The sequence below is a fragment of the Zonotrichia albicollis genome, chromosome 4 (assembly GCF_047830755.1).
Source record: "Zonotrichia albicollis isolate bZonAlb1 chromosome 4, bZonAlb1.hap1, whole genome shotgun sequence".
Lineage (NCBI taxonomy): Eukaryota > Metazoa > Chordata > Aves > Passeriformes > Passerellidae > Zonotrichia > Zonotrichia albicollis.
In genome coordinates, this window is record NC_133822.1 from 51898256 (window position 1) to 51916768 (window position 18513).

Sequence of the window (18513 nt, forward strand, 5' to 3'; positions counted from 1 at the left end):
GGCACAAACACAGACACTTAAAATTAAATGTATCATTCCTGTAGAATCTAAGGAAATTAGCTTTTATCACAGATTTTCTGATTTTTTTTATTGACAAACAGACCATAATGTAGATTGATCTAATGGCCCACATTAAGTGATGGTTTCTTGCTGCAACAACTGCTCAGATGCTTCCATAAATAGAGCATAGGACCTGTATTAGTTCAAAGGAATACTGACCATACCAGCAGCGGATCCATCAGTTCCCCTGTTGCCTCCTATAGCAAAAAAGACTTAAGTGGAAGATCCACTGCTGAATGAAGATCTATATTTAATAATATGGAAAACAAAACCTGATTTAATTAAGATGAGACCAAAGAAAAGGGAAGTGTTTGAGAAGACTAATATTCCTGAAGCAGAGAACTTGAGTTTGTTTGAGGGGGGTTTTTTGCAGCTTTTGAATAAGCACCCCAAGAGAAGCAATGTCTATTCAGAACCAGCGCCAATGATGAGAGGAAAGGAAGAGAAGCTCCGGCGAAAGCAAAGGAAGCATTCTGTTACAGCCACACCAAGACACTAAAATGATTGTTGCCTGCTTGCCAACGCCCACTGACAACCTTTATCTCATAGCATAGAAATTCTCCATTTATAAGCAGCATTTTAAAATTGTAACCCCAGCAAGTATTTACTAGGTATTTGCCACTGATTGCTAAAGACCCCTCTCCCAAAAAACAAACAACCAAAAACCTCCAAATAACAACAAAACCAACCAACCAAACCAACAAAATCAACAACAAGAAGTTTCCTCCTACAGTGAAATCAGCAGTGCAGACTGTGACTTGTGGAGATTTTCTGATTAGCCCTTTTCATTTCAAGTGACAGCATAACACTTCCTGAGTCTGTTCACACTCCACATCTAACCTCCCACCCCTCCAATGCCCCCAGGAGGAAAAGAGAAAGGAAATCACTGACTTTGAATATTCAATTAATAGCCATAGGCATTCTGCAGATTTTTATACTGCAGGAAGAAGAGAAGAACTTTACTATAGTCATTGTCTCTTTTGGACTCAATGGAGCTGAGGACCTAAAGCACAGTAAGGATGGCAGGATTACCATCTCCTAAAAAAGAGAAGGCAGTTCGGGGCCCAGACTGCCAGGGTAGAAGGAGTTGACTGTTTTAAAGACCAGACTTTAAAATCATTGAGAAGCTTATCTATTAAGTAAACATGGAGTCTGATGCTGCAGACAATCCCAGGTGATATTTTGGCCTAGCAGTACCACTGCTGTCACTTGCTGCATACAACAGCCATATGACTTTCTCAAATGTCAAACACCAAACATGGGCCAGTGTGTGTTGATTAAAGACACTGTTGTTAAGAGCTCTAGCATGCTTCAGTTCCACCACTTTTCCCAGTCAACTGTTCAAAGGTTGCACTTTTCCCAGTCAACTGTTCAAAGGTTAAGCACTCCTACAATTCAAACTGCAGAAATTAATGGCATAAGATACAGCTGCATCTTCTGTGACTATATATTACTAAAATCTGCCCACAGTCTTTGGCATATGTAAGTGCTATATTACTTTCCATCCCATTATTTGATCTGCTGACTACATATATTGCATGTATCTTGACAGCTTTCCCCAAACACTTAATTTTTTGAATTCTCTCCAATAGATCCATTTTCTTTCTGAATTAAGAGGATCAGTTTATCAATATACAATAATCAAGTGTCGCATACTGGGAAGATCACTTTGTTCAGCTTAATAGCATTCTTTCTATACAGGGACATTGTGTTATGTAAGTCCACTTCAAGAGGACCATGCCAGCCTCTTTCCTAAATCTTTGCCTAATGAGATACAACCCAGTGGTGACTACCTTGGTCATTGTATAGTGCCAAAATCAGTGCAAAGGAGTTAACAAAATGCTGCCTTGCCTTGTATGAAATGTCAAAGTTATGCACTCAGCACTTTCATCCTGCTTACTTCTATTGCAGACAACCATACTAGAAATATGCAGGCACTTTATAAAGAATGTGGGGGAGGCAGTACTAGTCCTACCCAGTTAAAGTATTTGAAGGGTAACCTAAATCTTCAGTTGTATCCCTTAGATATACAAAATATAGAACAGAAATAACACTCCTGTTTTCACAGTCTTGACAAACCAAAATGTTGGTAATAGTGCTCATGGTATTTTTAGGGATGGGAAACCAAATTGAAATAGCTTAGAGACTCACAGCATGAAGCCAAAAGGGATGTATAAACACAACTAGAGAGAGAGGGAGGAAAAAACCCTCAATACTAAAAAAGTAAGAAAGTGCCATTTGGTCTTACAAGGTTCTCCCATACCAGCCACTACTAATGAAAAGGTGTCACCTTTCAGTCACTTAAAGCTCTACCAAAACTTATTGTAACATCAGACACTGCTTGGTACCTCATCATAAGGTTGCAGAAGGCAAGTTTTTGGCTAATTAAATGAAATTAATTAACATAAAGGAAAAAAAAAACAGAAGACTAGAAAAGAAAGAGGGAGAAACAAATGCACTAAAGGGGCAAAATGAGTGAAGTCTTTGGTATTTTGAAAAATGGTTGGGACTAGCTCAGTCAGTAAAGATGGTAAAATCACCTCAGTCCTTGCTACCTAGGCTTAGTCTGAGAACTTTGGGATTTCAAATATCATGATTGAACCCTGAAGTGTGGTAACCCACACTTGTGTTTACTTTGAATGTAACTCTTCTTACCCAATCAACAAATTCTAAAGGAGAGGAAGAGAGGGGAAGCCCTCCTCTTCTACCATTCAGGCTTAATTTCAAAACACTGGGTCCACTGCAATAATTTTCCTGTCAAACACTCCTATTATCCATCAGATATAATCTCAATATGTTCTTTAAACCTGCAGGAATTTTTGACTGAATTAATTCTATTTTTATCTTTTTCCTGACGTTTACAAATAATTTTATATAACAGACCGAGAGTTGCCATCTGTTACCTTAAACTACTTTTAGGTCTCTATACAACACATCCTGCAGATGTAGCCTACTTTTTTTGCTAGTGTATATGGTACTTCATGGTTGACAGTGTTAAATATGTTGGACTGTGACTAAAGAAACAATTGGGATTGCTTTGTAACAGTAAATGCTCGACGTGTACAGTCCCATCAATCACTCTGTCATCTGCAGCTGTCATTATGGATGGTATTTTGCCTTCCTGAGCATTGGTAACTGGAATGAACAATACTGGCATCATATAGAGAAGTGCAAATTTTAGCCTTGAGTAAGCTGTGCCAGACTAAGAGTGCCAGAGTAGAGGGGCCTTGGGAAGCAGCCTGTGCACAGCTCAGCTCCAGCAGTTTAGTCTCTGATGGGTGCTGACAATGGGTTGTGCTGCTCCACAGCTGCCTGCAACCCCTCCTGCCACTCCACTCAGTAGGGGGCTGTGGGGGTACCACAAAGACCTCAAAATTACCATAAAGGATTTTCTGGGCAAATGCCAAGTCATCCTTGGCATGAGCTGACCACAGCCATCTGGGCAGCATTACACGTGATCATCACAACCAGCTGAGCCACCTGCATTAAGGATTTCTGACACCTAAGTCCTAATGGCACCTGAACTGTTCACACACCATCTTCAGATTCAGCTTCAGCTAGCTGCAGCTCATGTGGCGGCTGCTGGAGGTTGTCAGGAGCCATAAGATATCCTAAGAACTCGATCATCATGCTGCTACAACAGCAGGGCCATAGGTAGTACAAGACTGGGAAAGGGAGGGGAGAACTTATTGCATAAATATTTCAGCAGCTCTGCTCCCACTAGACTTGGCACTGATAATTTTGTGCCTTGATTACCATCACTACTATTTATCTACTTTCTTTAAGTTCTGCACTTGTGTTATTAGACCATTTTTACTTTTCAACTGCTAGAAAGGATTGGTAAACTTAAGCACTTGCTTCCTCTGCCACCCTTCCCCATTTTCTTTTCTACTCTAGCCTATAACCATGTACTAATGTAGCAAAGGCAGCAGCTGGGTACTGGATGCATGGCAGATCATGTATGACATCAGGGACTAACATGATCAGAAAGCAGTATTTCAGGTGCTGGAAAGAAGAAAGACTTTCATGAGGCTGGGGAGTAGTGGAAAAGTCAGTCACAAGAGAGGGAAGAAACCTGAGGGACCTGGAAAATACTGGCCTCCTAGCTGGAAGACTGGCACACCTATAAACACTATGTGTATATCACTGCTAGCTCTCACTTGATACCAGCTCAGACCCACCTTCCTCTAGGCATTCTAGCCAAACCTACATGAGATTACACAAGAGTAACCTACTGCATCCTTGCCGACAGAAGCATTTTTGAGTTCATATGCAGGCTTTGCAGCATGAAAGGCCACCAAGACACTGATGGCACCAGCAATGGGCCTAGCTCAAATGATTACTATTTCAACATTATACTGTATCTCTAGGCTGTCAAATTTCAGCACAACTGAAATCACTGCATAAATCAGACAGGATTATGAGAGACACAGAGCAGCAGAAGACAAATCTGGACTGTGACAATGCATGTGTGCATCCTCATAGCACTTACAATTATCACCTTGGGAAAGAAGACCCCAGAAAGCACAGATACCTCATATTCAGTACAGCCCACTGTCAGTAGATACTGGCTCCTAATGAAGTAAGCAGGAGGGTAAGTGGAGGTAAGGAAGTGATTTATTTTCTACTTAGCCTGAGAACTGTAGAGAAAACATCATGCAGTAGATTTTTGTATCATCATCCCAGTAGCAGACGAGGCATCAGATATACCCATTCTAAAGTAATTATTCACTCCGCCAGCTGACCAGAACTGGGTGCAGCAAGGCTCACAGAATCATAGAATATCTCGAGGTGGAAGGAGCCTATTAGGATCACTGAACCCAACTCCTGGGCCTGCACAGGACACCCCAAGAATCACATGGTGTGCCTGAGAGCATTGTCCAAATGCTTCTTGAGCTCTGTCAGGCTGCCGCTGTGACCACTGCCCTGGGGAGCCTGGTCCAGTGCCCAACCACCCTCTGGGGGAAGAACCTTTTACTGATCCCCAGCCTAAATCTCCACACAATGCATGTCAGGTATCATTTTTCTCGACAAGACGGCTACAGCTTTCACTTACACCTACCTAAGGAAAAAAGGCACCACTTCATATTTCAAATACTGAAATGTAATTCACTATCATGAGAAAAGCTTGTAGTTATTAAAACTTAGTATTTTAGGGTTTATTTTAATCTGGCACAAGCTTCATTCTGGAAACTTAATTGGACCAACCTCACCTTTAAGAACATGGTGCAGAAACCCTGGGGGTGAACAAGAAAAGTTTTTAGACTGAAAACTAAGCTTCAGCCTGAAACACAACACCTCAGCAAAAACCACACATACACAAACCACACTGATTTTTACCAGATAAACTAAAAACCAGATTAAAAAAAAAAAAAAAAAGGTAGATTTCAAAGCAGCTGAAAATCTGTTGCCATTTTTTTTTAACTTTCCTTCACACCTCCTATTTCTCTTTGCAGGTGGCACACAACAGATGCTCTTGCCTTTCTGGTCAAAAGCCTTGGCACCACAGTAATGTTCTTTCTAGGAACATACACCTCAGGTAATACAAGGTCACTGGGATTTCACTTGGAGAGTTCCTCCCAATGTGGTACTTCAAAAGTTAACAGCAAAACTATCCCCTCTCCTCTTCCAATACACACCACCCTCCACAGAGAAGACAGGATAAACAGGACCTTGTCTCATTCAATGTTAGAATTTTCATACCAATTCCTTCTTGTTTTTGTGGAACAAGGCTGGTTAATTTTAAGTTAAAATCCTCTTTTCCTGCAAAGGGTGAATTGGGTGGTAAAGCATCCTTCAGAATGGGATGAGGCATACTCCAAATTCTCCTCATGTGAAAGGAGGAATTTGGCTATATCACACTAATTTAACAAGATGTTTAAACCTATTTTCTGTGAAGTCAGACGTACATAATTTTCTTTTAAAAAATCAACCTTCATTCAAGTGGCTGAAAAGAGTTGTAGTTACTGTGGAGAGGGTAGTAAATAGGGATAAAGTGATCAGGGATCAGGAAGGGAACTGATAACCAGGTGCCATGGATGCTATCTTCTTAGCTGGCCTAGAATAAGAGACTTCCAGCATTTATGAAAGAATGTGCAAGACTAGATCTCTTTGCCACGTGTGTACTGACACATTGGCATCACTAAGTTCTGGATGTAGATAATCTCATGCATCAACACAGTTCTTTTTGCAGCCACTGCAAACCTTCGCCAAAAGGCTAAAACAGGCAGGCAAACTTCAAATGCTATTACCTGAGAAAATGCAGGCAGTTTTGCTTGGGTTGCAGAGACAAGCAGGCTAGACAAACTGGCAAAGCAATGGCAAGAACTTTAGGTACAAAGAAAACAGAATAACAGCAGAAATAACCAGACTTGGTAAGAGAAACCAAGCCCAAGTAGGAGAACCTTTTCTGCTGGTGAAGTCTTGGACAAGGAAAAGAAAGAGAAGCTCACTTTCAGTCTTCTGGCTTGCTTCTCACAGCAAACATGGCAGCTTTCACTGTGATGCAGCCCTTTCCTTGTCCAAGGAAACACTCCTGCCCCTTTCCATTAAATGCAAGCCTTTCACTTCAGGGATTCCAGTAGATCCCCAGTGCAGATAACTTTTGCTGTTATATTTCTCCTCATGCCTAACACATCGGTAGGATGTGTTCATTTTGGGCAGAAGTTCACAAAGCCTATACATTAATGTAGCTGAGAGGCTAAAAGACTCAGATGAAAAGCTGACTACTTTCTTAAAAATAAATGTATACATTTTAAAAATAGACCCAAAATGTATTAGAAGACCAATATTCAAGACATTCTAGAGAAATGTAATGCATATGTAAGACCAGTTTTCCAAACATTCACACTTCTTTAGAGTGACACTTCCACTTCTGCTACAGAATCTCTCTAGAAGCACATACCATGTGTGGATATGTATGTGTGGGTATATATACATACATACATACATATATATATATATATATATGTATGTGTATATATATACCAGATAATAAAACCTCCTCCAGAAGCAATGTTCTAGAACTAATTTCTCTGATTTCACTGAGTAACACTCAGGCACAGGATAGTGGAAGATGCACATAAACTATTTAAACACAAAGAATGTGGTCCACTTTCATTTGTGATTACTAGAGTAAACATATCCTTATGTTAATTTAGTACTCATTCTTATGGAGAAGTACCAAATGAAAAGCCACATATAATTTATCTAATGCACTGAAGCATTTTAAGTAAGTACTTAGGTATTTAGAGGTGTAATTCTCTAGAAACTGGCATTTCCTCTTACTGTCTCAAGCTGTTGCCCAGTATAAAGCAGGAGGTCTCAGTCATTATTATGTGCATGGTCCAGGACCTAATAAAGTAAAAGGCCCAAGCCAGCCCCCAGTGAAGTCAAGTTCTCAAATATCAATTTTGCCAGCATGGGAACACAGCACTCTCCTTGGTGACAGAGAGGGCAACTGCACCCTGCAGGGAAGCAACTATCTTGGATCTAAGATTTTAGGTTGATGCATGCCAGTATCTTTAGAAGCAGAATTGACAGACAGTAGCTGGAGGGGCGAGCAGCTGGTGACTGCTCTCCACAAAATAGGTAAGACAATAGCACAAAAAGACATCAAACCAGGGAATAAGAGCATCCAAAGCTTAATTGACTATGCCGTGAATCTCTGCATTTTTATTATTCCACGAGTCAAAAGAAGTGCTCAGAAAAGCTACAGACGAACATTTCTTGCAGTACTTTCTCACCCAGCACAGCAAACAATACACAATAGGGACACTATAAACTAAATAACTTTGCAGAGAAATTCCATCAAGTCAGCTATGTGCCTATTTTAATGTTTCTATAAAAAATTCATACAAAAAGTTTGACTGAGTGAAATTTCTGAAGAATAAAGGGGGAAAAGTCTCAGAAAGAAACGATGCCACAACAATAATGTGCCAGCAGTACTGCTTTTTAATTGGCATGATGGAATTTTTCTCTCCAAACTAATTCATCAAATCACAATAAAGAATTACTAAATTTACAAGACACGAGCTACTCCTGCCATTTCAGGTTTTCACAGTATTTTTAGAGCCTTGACTTTTGCAACATCTCTAAGGTAAGGCTCTCCATTCCACCAAGAATTAATCTTTTTGCCTCAAAGCTTTATGCTGCAACCTTCATCATACAAGTACATTAGGGAAGGCAGACAGTTAAACAGTGGCTAAGACTATGACAAAACTAAGGATGAAATCTGACTGGATTAACTTCTGTATTTTGAATGCTACATCAAGTAGTGCTCTGAACCAAGAAATGTATGGAGAGCCCTAAAGCAAAGCTAAGCATCTTGTATGCAACTCCTCAAAGAAACAATTCACATGTACTTACCTAAAACCTGCTGAGGAATACACAACCAAGACCCATGTGGACATGGGGACAAAGCCCCTCATGCATTACAGAACATCTCAGTAGACCACTGCATGCATTATTTCAGTAGTATTGTCTCATTTTAGTACAGGTTCTTAACATTGTCCTTAAGCCATCCACAGTACAAAACCCTACCAGTTCAGGTGGCAAGTGAAGTTGAAGGGAGATACTTTACACAAGAGATAAAACAACTAAGTGCTTATTGGCAGCATGGTCAAGCATATTTTCTCTCATTGATTCTTTCCCTCAAACCCAAAAATCTACAACGGGAGCCAAGACCCATCCTACCCAAGCTGCCTGAGCATAAGGCAAAGCAACAGGGAGGACAATTTCACACAACCCACCTACAGGCACTTAGATCAGCTGAAGCACCTTCACCTCCTTTACAATCAACATACAGCGACAAGCTCCATGAAAGGCTAATTCAGATCAAGTAACACTAAGGCACTTGCCAGCATGGTTTGTATCAGGGACATTTCTCTGCCTTTTCTATTGAGGAGAAAGGGACTGGTGGATTAGCCAGTTAAAATAGGATGACTAAAGGTAGATGGGGAAAATATCACCCTAACTTCCAGATCAGACAAGCTCTGCTTAGTATGAGCTGTTTGTTAGGAGGTGAAAAGCAGGCAGCTACAGCATCCTTTTTGACCCTTCAACTATGTAAGGAAAAAAACCCAAGGGTGTTTTAAATTTGGAAACAGTCAACAGCTAGGGCTGCTATTTTACTTCAGAGAAAAGCTACTAGTAACAACACTTATTGTGTTGGTTTATTAGTTTTTGAAAAGTTTAGTTCATTACAAAAGTTGAATTAGAGAATAATGCAGTGCACAGGGTCAAAATGAAGTATCATCAGATTAAACTTTTTCTTTGTGACACGACATTTTACATTCAGCAGAGGTGCAAGAGCAACCTTTGCATGTCTTCTAAACACATAATGAGTTCAAACAATTCAAAAAGAGAGGCTGAGTTAAATATCTGCAAGTTTCTTCTCAATATTATAACACATTACAACTATGAACCAGAAGCACTACTAAGGCTTCGTCTTAATTTCAAGTGTTTAGCTACAGCTTTGATTTTCACTATAAAGTTAATAGACTCATAGTTAGGTCTTACAAAAATTCTGACTGAAAAATAAATTCATTTTTAAAAACATGAGACAGTTATGCATATTTATTGTAAAGATTTTAATATGTAACAAGTTTAAGCCATTGTAATAAGCAATCAACACACTAAAATTTGTATCCAAAAGATACTCTTAGCCATCACTGTAAATATACCAACGATTTTAATTAATTCACAACAGCAAATTCATGACTTTGCTTTTCACAATAAGTTAAAATACACAGGAAAGATATCTCAGAAGTTCACCTAAAATTGTGAGCACCAAGCAGTACAACTGGTCAACTATACTGTAAAAAGACTCTCTTATCTATATAAAGTGGTAATTACATATTTTTGCTTTTGTTAGAGAAATACTCAAGATTTTTTACCATTCAGACAAAAGCACTTAATAGTACACATACAAGTTTTGCATATTCAGAACACACAAAATACAAGTCTGTCACTGATCTCCATCTTCACAAAATAGAAAATCCACCTCTTTCAAGGACGCCAGGTGAATAATAAGGTCTAAGCAGAGAAGAAATGCAGCCACTTGCTCTTCAGCCCAAATTCAGGTACCCTCCGAGCAGCATGAAACTAGGGATTTTTCGTCCAGCTCTGCGAAAGAAGGAGCATCCTACTGATGGGGTCGAAGCCCACTACTTGTCTCGGTGGCCAAGGCTAGATTCCTCCTGCAGAACTAGGAGGAGAAGGAATTGTTGCCACCTCAGCAGCATGCAATCCCGGGAATACAAAGGGGATTCCCATTGTCATTGTCTTCATCTGCAGCTGATCATCACCAGCACTAGCAAGGCAGTAGCTTGCGCAGTTATCTCCACAGCGGGCAATGTCACAACCCGACCAACAGCACAAACTACTACCTCAGCCAGGGCCCTGGTGCTCCCGACCCCCTCTCCAGGGGGAAACAAGCAGGCAGACAACACAGCAGCGACAAATGAAATTAGAGGGAAAAACAGAAGAAAGATAAAAGGGTTCTGAGGTCTTTTGATGATCCTCGTCTCCTTTATCTGCTGCAGACATCAACCAGACTCCTCTCGCCTGACTGTGAAAAGCAAAGGGAAACCCCGCCCAGCTCCCTCCCCAGATTTGCCCTTTTCCTTGCATGACCTGAAACCGACGGGAAGAGCTTCATTTATCAGATACATTACAGACCCCAGCTGGTACAGTAAAGATCACGTTTAATTTCAAACAGCCACAGTTCCGCAAGCCTGTAACAGATGGGGCGGGGAGGGGAAGCAGGGAGGGAGGAAGAAATGCGAGGAGCCGGGGGGGCAGAAGGGGGGGAGAGAAACACAGTCGAAAGACAACCCCCCCCCCCCCCCCGCCCCCTTCCAGCCGCCCTCCTTTCCCCCCCGCGGAACGGCGGCGGCACGGGACCTGCCCGCCGCCCCTCCCGGCAGCGCGGCCGCCCGCCGGCCCCGGGCAGCCCGCCGAGGAACGGGGTGCGGGGCGGAGAGGCGGCCGCCAGCCCGCCCTGACCTCCCGCCACCCCCGCCGGGCCTGCCCGTCCGCTCCCCGGAGAGGCGGCGATGGGCCGGGGCGCTCCGCACCCAGCCCCGCTCGCCCGAGGACGCGCCGTGTGGCCGGCAGGGGCGAAGGGGCCGCAGAAGGATCCCCGCCCCGGCCGCCCCAGCGGGGAGCCCCCGTCGCCTCTGCCGGCGGGAAGGAGGAAGCCGAGCCCTCTGGCGAGGGCGCCGGAGGGCCGGGGAGGGGAAAGCGCTCGCCTTGCCGAGGCCGCAGACAAAGGAGGCGCCGTGCGGGCGCCGCGGCTCCGTCCGCCCGGCCGTCCCTCGCCGCCGCCGCCCGTGTGTCCGGCTGAGCCATAGAGACCGCGCGGCGCGGGGGGAGCGCGGGGCGATCCGCGCCACGTGACCGGGCATGTCACTCACCCCGCCGCCGCCATCTTGCGGAGGGAGGGGGAGCGCTGCCCCTGACGAGCGCCCAAGATGGCGCGGGGCGCGGCTCGCAGAGGAGGGCGCTGCGCTCGGCCGGGGTCCCGGGCACGGCCGCATCTTCCCCCTCCCCACACGGGGCCCACGACAGGGGCCGGCGGGAGCAGCAGATTCGGCCACGTCCCGGAGCGGCGCGCTACCGGCAGCGGCCGGCGGGGCAGCGGCCGCGCCTCCGGGCTGTCACCGCACGGGCCGCTCCGGGGCGGGATTTTCAGTGCCTCAGCCCGAGAGGCACAGCGGGCACCGGCTTTCAGGGTACACAGTACCTTCCTTGGCTCTGGACTTCTAATCTGGAAGCTCTTTTCTTTCTAAATGTAAACAGACTCTATGACGATTATTCCACAGAAACTGACCTCAAAGAAACCCACTGTGCGCCTCATTACAGATTCACGAAAGTTATAAATACTAACATTCTTATTCTATCTGTCCTTCACCACCAACACATCTATGAACAAATCTATTGAAAAAACAGCTACCGGCACACCAGAGGGATTAGACTGGAAGAGTTAAAAAATTAAAATGTGTTATTGTGTTTACAAAAACTGTATTAACACCAGAGGTGCAGAATATGGAAATAGGAATACGGACAATAGTCTTAAAGTTTCTAATGCAAACCTCTATCTACAACATGAGTTAAGAAGGAAATGCAATGCCTTTTATGACAACTTGCAACAAATTTGCAGTTGAGAAAGTCGCACTGGAAATGAGCCAAAACATTGCCACCTTAGAGACAAAGATAAAATACCTTACAATTAGGTAGTTCCCCCTTTTTGAAGTTGCTACACACATGAAGCATCAGGCACAATCAGATCACTAATCACTTGTTTAAAACACATTTAACCCACTGACATTCTGTGGGAGAAATGCTAAGAGATTGTGCATGATGAGGTGATCCTGAAGTTCATCGGTTTTGATAGAACGTGGCACATTAAAGAACATTCTACAGCTGAGAAAACAGAAGCATCCAGTAACTCTGAGTCCTTTACTTGTGGTTCTGAAAAGTTTGATCTCCTCCAGACTGCTTTCTCTCAATTCCTGTTTTCCTCTGTAAATCCATATTTCTCACAGAGACAGTGAGACTTAACTGTTGTATTCTTTGAGGTCAGTTAAGGAGAGGCAAAGCATTACAAATATGGATGCACTAGGGAAATGTATGCTCCGTTCCTACTCAGTTAAGTTGGTGTATACATAAAAACTCAGTTCTGAAAAAGAAATACAATTTAAAACTGGGACATTTAAGTGTTTATTAAAAAGCAAAAGTTAGATATTTTAATACTATTTTTCCTATTAAATAAGCAGATTTATTTTAAAGTATATTACAAAATATATTAGCAGTGGAAAAAATCCTGAAAACTTAGAATATTAAAGTTTTTATTTAATTCTGGGTTAATTTTTACCTTTAATGTGCTCCTTTCTATTCTAAGGCCACCTCAACTATATTGTAAAGCAACTTTTACACAAGACTATTAGTATTTCACATCTCAATGACTTAGTTTCCTGAATTAAGGTATCTTTTATATTTGTTCATTAACAGACTGAAATTCATCTTAATATCATCAGACTATTCAGAAAGTTTCTTAGATAAGGAGTTAGCAATTTTTATTTGAAGAAAATCAGCATTTCAAGGTGAATGTAAAATGTAAATTCAAACTACATCATTTGGATAAGTTCATTATAAGAAGGGGAGATAACTGCAGAATATTGTTTCTTTTTGGAGTTTGGTAAGTTAAATAATTGAAATATTTATCATGTCTAAACAGAAATTGTTTTTAAAATTGTAATTGGATATCAGTACAAACTACTGGCAGATACTCAGCATACATCACAGTTTATTATATGGCAAATCAAAAGACCTACCCATCTTTTTTGACTTGCATTTATCTAAAAAGTCCAAGATCTATTACAGTAGATTCTGGAAAGCAATGAAAAATTACCTAGGAAATATGCAAGGCTGCACCAATCCGCAAGCTTTCAATCCCTAATGTTTGTTGGAACCACCCACCTTGCTGCTTCATGCCATAATACAAAGCTCTGAAAGATTTTGAGGATGGGAGCCCTAGTTACTTTCAGTAATTCAAGTTTTGTTTACCAAGAGTGTAAATGTGCAGGGACTTTCAAAGAACTCATGTTTACTGCCAAGTATTTTCTCATTTTCCTAAGAGATGAGAAATTCAAATGCCAAAAATAAGAATTCAGGCACCCAAGTGGACGGTATGAAGTAACTGTAACCTTGCTGATCTGAAACACTTATGAAAAAAGCAGCAGTTAAATGTAATATGTAAAACAATCAGAAAAATTATCTGACGAGTGTACAAAAGTGTAGCAGTAATGGAAATGGTCACTTCTGTTTACTGAGCAGCAACATCATGCACTCACCCAAATTGGGAAACCAATGGAAAAGCAAGATGGATCAGTAGTGGGGAGAATTTAAGGCTCAAAAGAGCTCAGCTTTGTACACTAACAGTAACTGCAGATCTCTTAGCTCTTCATGTAATTATTTAGACTAATGCCAGGACTACAAGGAATCACAGCATGTTGTCCCTTGCAGACACAGGGTACAACAGATAAATATTTGAACATTATCTTCACCCATGGAAAAAACAGACAAGCCTTAGAGCAAGCCCTTACAAAGGATATGTAAAAACCCAAAAGGCAAACAACCAAAAGCCACAAAGAAGATGCTCTTAGGGGAACTCAAAAAAACTGTAGCACCATTGACACATTGCAACAGCAAAGTGAACTGCTTTTACTGTGGCTCTCTCATCTTCTCCATTTTGAGATGTCTAAAATAAACTAAAAAAACACCATGAAACACCCGATGCCTAAGCCTAAGGAAGTTGTCCTATGCTCTGGTAGGAAGAACTGCCACTTTCACATAGCAAAGATATCTTTTAGGATCATCTTCGGAATGACTTTACCTATTTTGGCTGCCTATTTTGTCCTCCCTGACTGCAAATGATAGCCAGGTTAGTTAATCTTGTGGTAGACCTCAAAATTTTAGTTACCTGAATCTCAGAAGAGAAATCTAACTTGTGCATCTCAAAGCAGAAATTTGAGAATTCTGCCTAAGTTTATTATAGGAGGAATGATTTCTGTCAAAAGTAGCTTCTATTTAATAATGACTTAAATAAACAAGAAACTACATTTTAAGCCTGATTTTGCACCTACATACATCTCCTCTAAAATATTATTATTTCATTAGCAATTACTTAAATGTTTGTTTGCAATTAAGTATAGTCCCATTAAGTCTGGTAACTTTTTAAAACTAGGGAATTAATTTTACATGGCTAAGATTACATCGCTTGTTAGATGTTAAATGGTTACATTTTATTTGAAAACATATGAGTACATTTTTTGGTAACTTAACACTTCATTGGTTTAACAAGAGCTCGGGTTGGATTCAAAGTACAATATTAAAACTGGCATTCAAAATCATCCTTAGATTGATCTCTTTTAAAAGTACTGAATACATCCATTAAATACTTTTGTTAACAAAGAGCACAGAACTAATTGTTTCTGGTTGTCACTGCCTTCAGCTTTTACAGAGAGTAGATTTTTGTTTCACAGGTCTATCCTGTGTATGGAAGAGGGGAAAAAAGGCAGAAATTGTTTGAGTTCCTAACCCATTTCCAAGTTTGACCTAGTTGTTTGAATTGGTTAAAGTGATACTAAACTGCAAGAAAGAGCTACTACTATCAGACTGAAGTTTAATACTTCAAAAGTTTGCTTCCCACTCTATAGAAAGGGAGGGCTCATGCTACTCCATCAGTTCAGTGCATTCTCTTTGAGACTGTGACAACAAAACTGCTTAAAATTTTAACAGTACAGTGCATATAGCTGTAACAGACATTATTAATTTTGTATTTTGAGAGAAAATATTTAATTTAAATAAGTGTTCTAAGATAAATGTTTATCTTTCCTCATTTGTTCTAGGGCAGTGCTTTGTGTAGACTCTGGAGCTCATTTTAGTGGTGAGGTACATAATGCTTAACCAAGCATTCACCAGTGCTTCACCATATAATGCTTCACCAAGCCCAGAGGCATGAACGGGTGTTCAGTAAGTAGATCTGCAAGTAATAGTTGTGATGCACTCCAGAAACCCGTTCTTTGTACGTGTACATCCCAGCAGCACGATGCACTTAATATTTCTGTCCCTTTCCATGTTTTCTCATGACAGAGGTTGATCAAAACCAGACTGCTTTCTGTGCTCTCTCTGAATTGGTGGCAATCCAGTTTTGGCTGCCATTTTTCTATGGAGCCTCTCAGCCCCACACCTCACGACCAGGCACTGGTCTTCGATGTGATGCGGGACAGAAGTGTGAGTCTTCTGGCAAAGAAGCCAGAAATGTAAGCAATTCCTTGGCAACTTTAATTGTTCTAAGTAAGAAATAGTTACCATTAAAAATATCAGACTGAGTGATATCAGGCTTCAAGTTTCCAGCCACCACAGCCTCATGAACTTCTGCAGTCTTCAAGCAGCTTCAGCTTCGGAGATACCACTGGAGACTCGTGTCAAGTCTTAGGCAGATATTTTGTGCACAGAGGGCAGCAGGAATGACTCCAGTTTGAAGATCAGGGTCTTCAGTAACAAAACTGTGAAGATGCCAGATACCTGACTTCCAAGGGCTTGCCCTTCTTACTTAAGTATTGATAATCTCTTCTGAAAACAAAACAGACAAAGGGGCCGATGCCTTCGAGTATGTTTCAACATCACAATATTTTTGATGCAAGAAAAATATGGTAGCTGTACTTAACTGATTCTTTCCATAAGGAATATATTTTAGGTGAAAAGAGAACTACACTGCTGATAAATGAAATTATTTATGAAGTAAGTTCTTAAGGCAGGCATCTGGATCACCAGTGGAAATCAATGTGTTAACACGGAGAAAAAAAAGCTTATCAAGCTGATCATAAAAATAAGCTTATCCGAGAGTTCCTCTAAACATAGATAATAAAGTAAATTCAAGCAATGAATAGTTTCATCTCTTGCTAGTGAAATCCTGTAGTTAGCCCAGTAAACACACAGGTAAATCTTACCCTTTTTATCAGTTGTTTCATAGTCAAGGCATAAATTCTTAAATAAGGAGCTTAGAAAAAGAGGGATCAGTTTTTAGCATGTTACTCTCTGACAGACACAAGGACACCACAAAGATGATCTTAAAAATGCTGAGGTTACTCAGATTAGTTCTTTAAATCCCAGGAAGAAATTCTTCAGGCTCAGTCAATTTAACAATATGTAACCATTTTCTCTCCTGTTTCCCTTTTTCTAGGCAAGTAACGAAGGTACTCTTTGTTACTCATATCAATTGCACAAACAATAGACTGGCAGTACATTTCTGATGTTTTTGATTAGCCATCACCATAACAAACCAAAAATTTCAATGCACAAATTGCATTGAATTTGTGCATACAGAATGAGTAGCTAGCTGCAAATGTGAGGTGAAGAGCTAGTGAAGACACACAGAAATGAGCTGTACAGAAACAGATGAGTAGAAAATGTGCAAAATGTGCTTTCCTCCACCCTCCCCACAAGAATACTCATATCTTGAGCTTCTAAATGAGTTTCTGCAAAATACACTGATGACTAGTACTTGTGTTTGCCATTGTGAGGAAAAGAAAGGCGTTAGCCTCACTAAAAGTATCTTGCCTGAAGAGTTCAAGGCCAGCTATGAGAAGATTTGCTTTTTGGCAAGAAGAAACAACTCAGCCTGGGGAAAAAAAGAACTCCATCTGCAGAGTACAATGATAAACTACTCAAGTTTCACACACATATTCTTATTTGCTCATGTAATTAAATAAGTGACCATGTGTTTCATGTGGTTTAACGTCCAGTAACATTCCACAGTTCACCAATAAAGCAGGTGGAGAAGCAGGCTCATGTACAAGGGAACAAAACAGATGTCCACTTAGATAACCATCTCTGGTGATAAGCAAATAACTACTGTAGGTTACATCTGGGAATAAGACTTTCTGTAAGAACTTCCCAGCTTGAGATATCTGTTCTTTTTACATAACCAGTTACTATGCAATCTTCAATCCTTATGTACATTAAAGCAGTGGTCACAGCACTGAGACATACAAGTTTCCCCAAGTAACACAAAATCTTGATATGAACGTGCTAATAATCTTATAAAAAATTTTCTCTGGATTCCCATCCACATCTTTTTTTAAAGTTGTGAACAAGAAGGAAAAAGGTGAATATTGTGGTTACATTTAATAAGCAATTAATTCTTATCTTCTAACTTCCAGCTGACACATTTCTATACAGTCAGCTGTAGCACTTTTCTAGCTGACTTCAGCCACACACTGCAGACCCCATCCTCAAAATGTCCACAGGTTTTAATTCTCATGACTAAGCAACCCTGCAGACTTGAAATGAACTTGGACACGGGTTTACTCAACAGGTAATGTTAAATTAATTCAATTTCTTCTGGAACAAGATTTATCTTGCTAGAAACATGTAAAAATGTGTAATTTAAATATTAAAAATGCTGCTTGCCTCAAAGAAGCCCTAAGAATGCTTAGCAAAAAGTACAAATAGAAAAAAGACATTGATATTTCAAGCTGGAAGAAATATTTGAGTGTTGGACAAGAAGGCACAGTAAAAGGAATAATTTTTGTTTACAAACAAAATTAGTCAACACATTTTCTAAGCTAAGGAGCTTTGTTTTTAGTTTTCAAACTATTTATACAAAATACAAAAAAACAATAATACGGTCAACATCAGATTGCATGTCCAAAACATGCTTCAAATAGCACAGATATTATTAATTTTGTAATTAAGAGGAAAGGATGGTAAGTTAGCTGATTGGTAGTTTATTTCAAAATCTTTTGAAGATCAATTTTCATAGGTGTAAAGTAGTCTAAGGTCTAGAGTCAAGAAAGACTCATGCATCCCTTTTTGAATTACAGATAAAGATGAAGATTTGCCTGAATGAAAAATCACTGAAAAATCCATTCAAAACTAATTAGA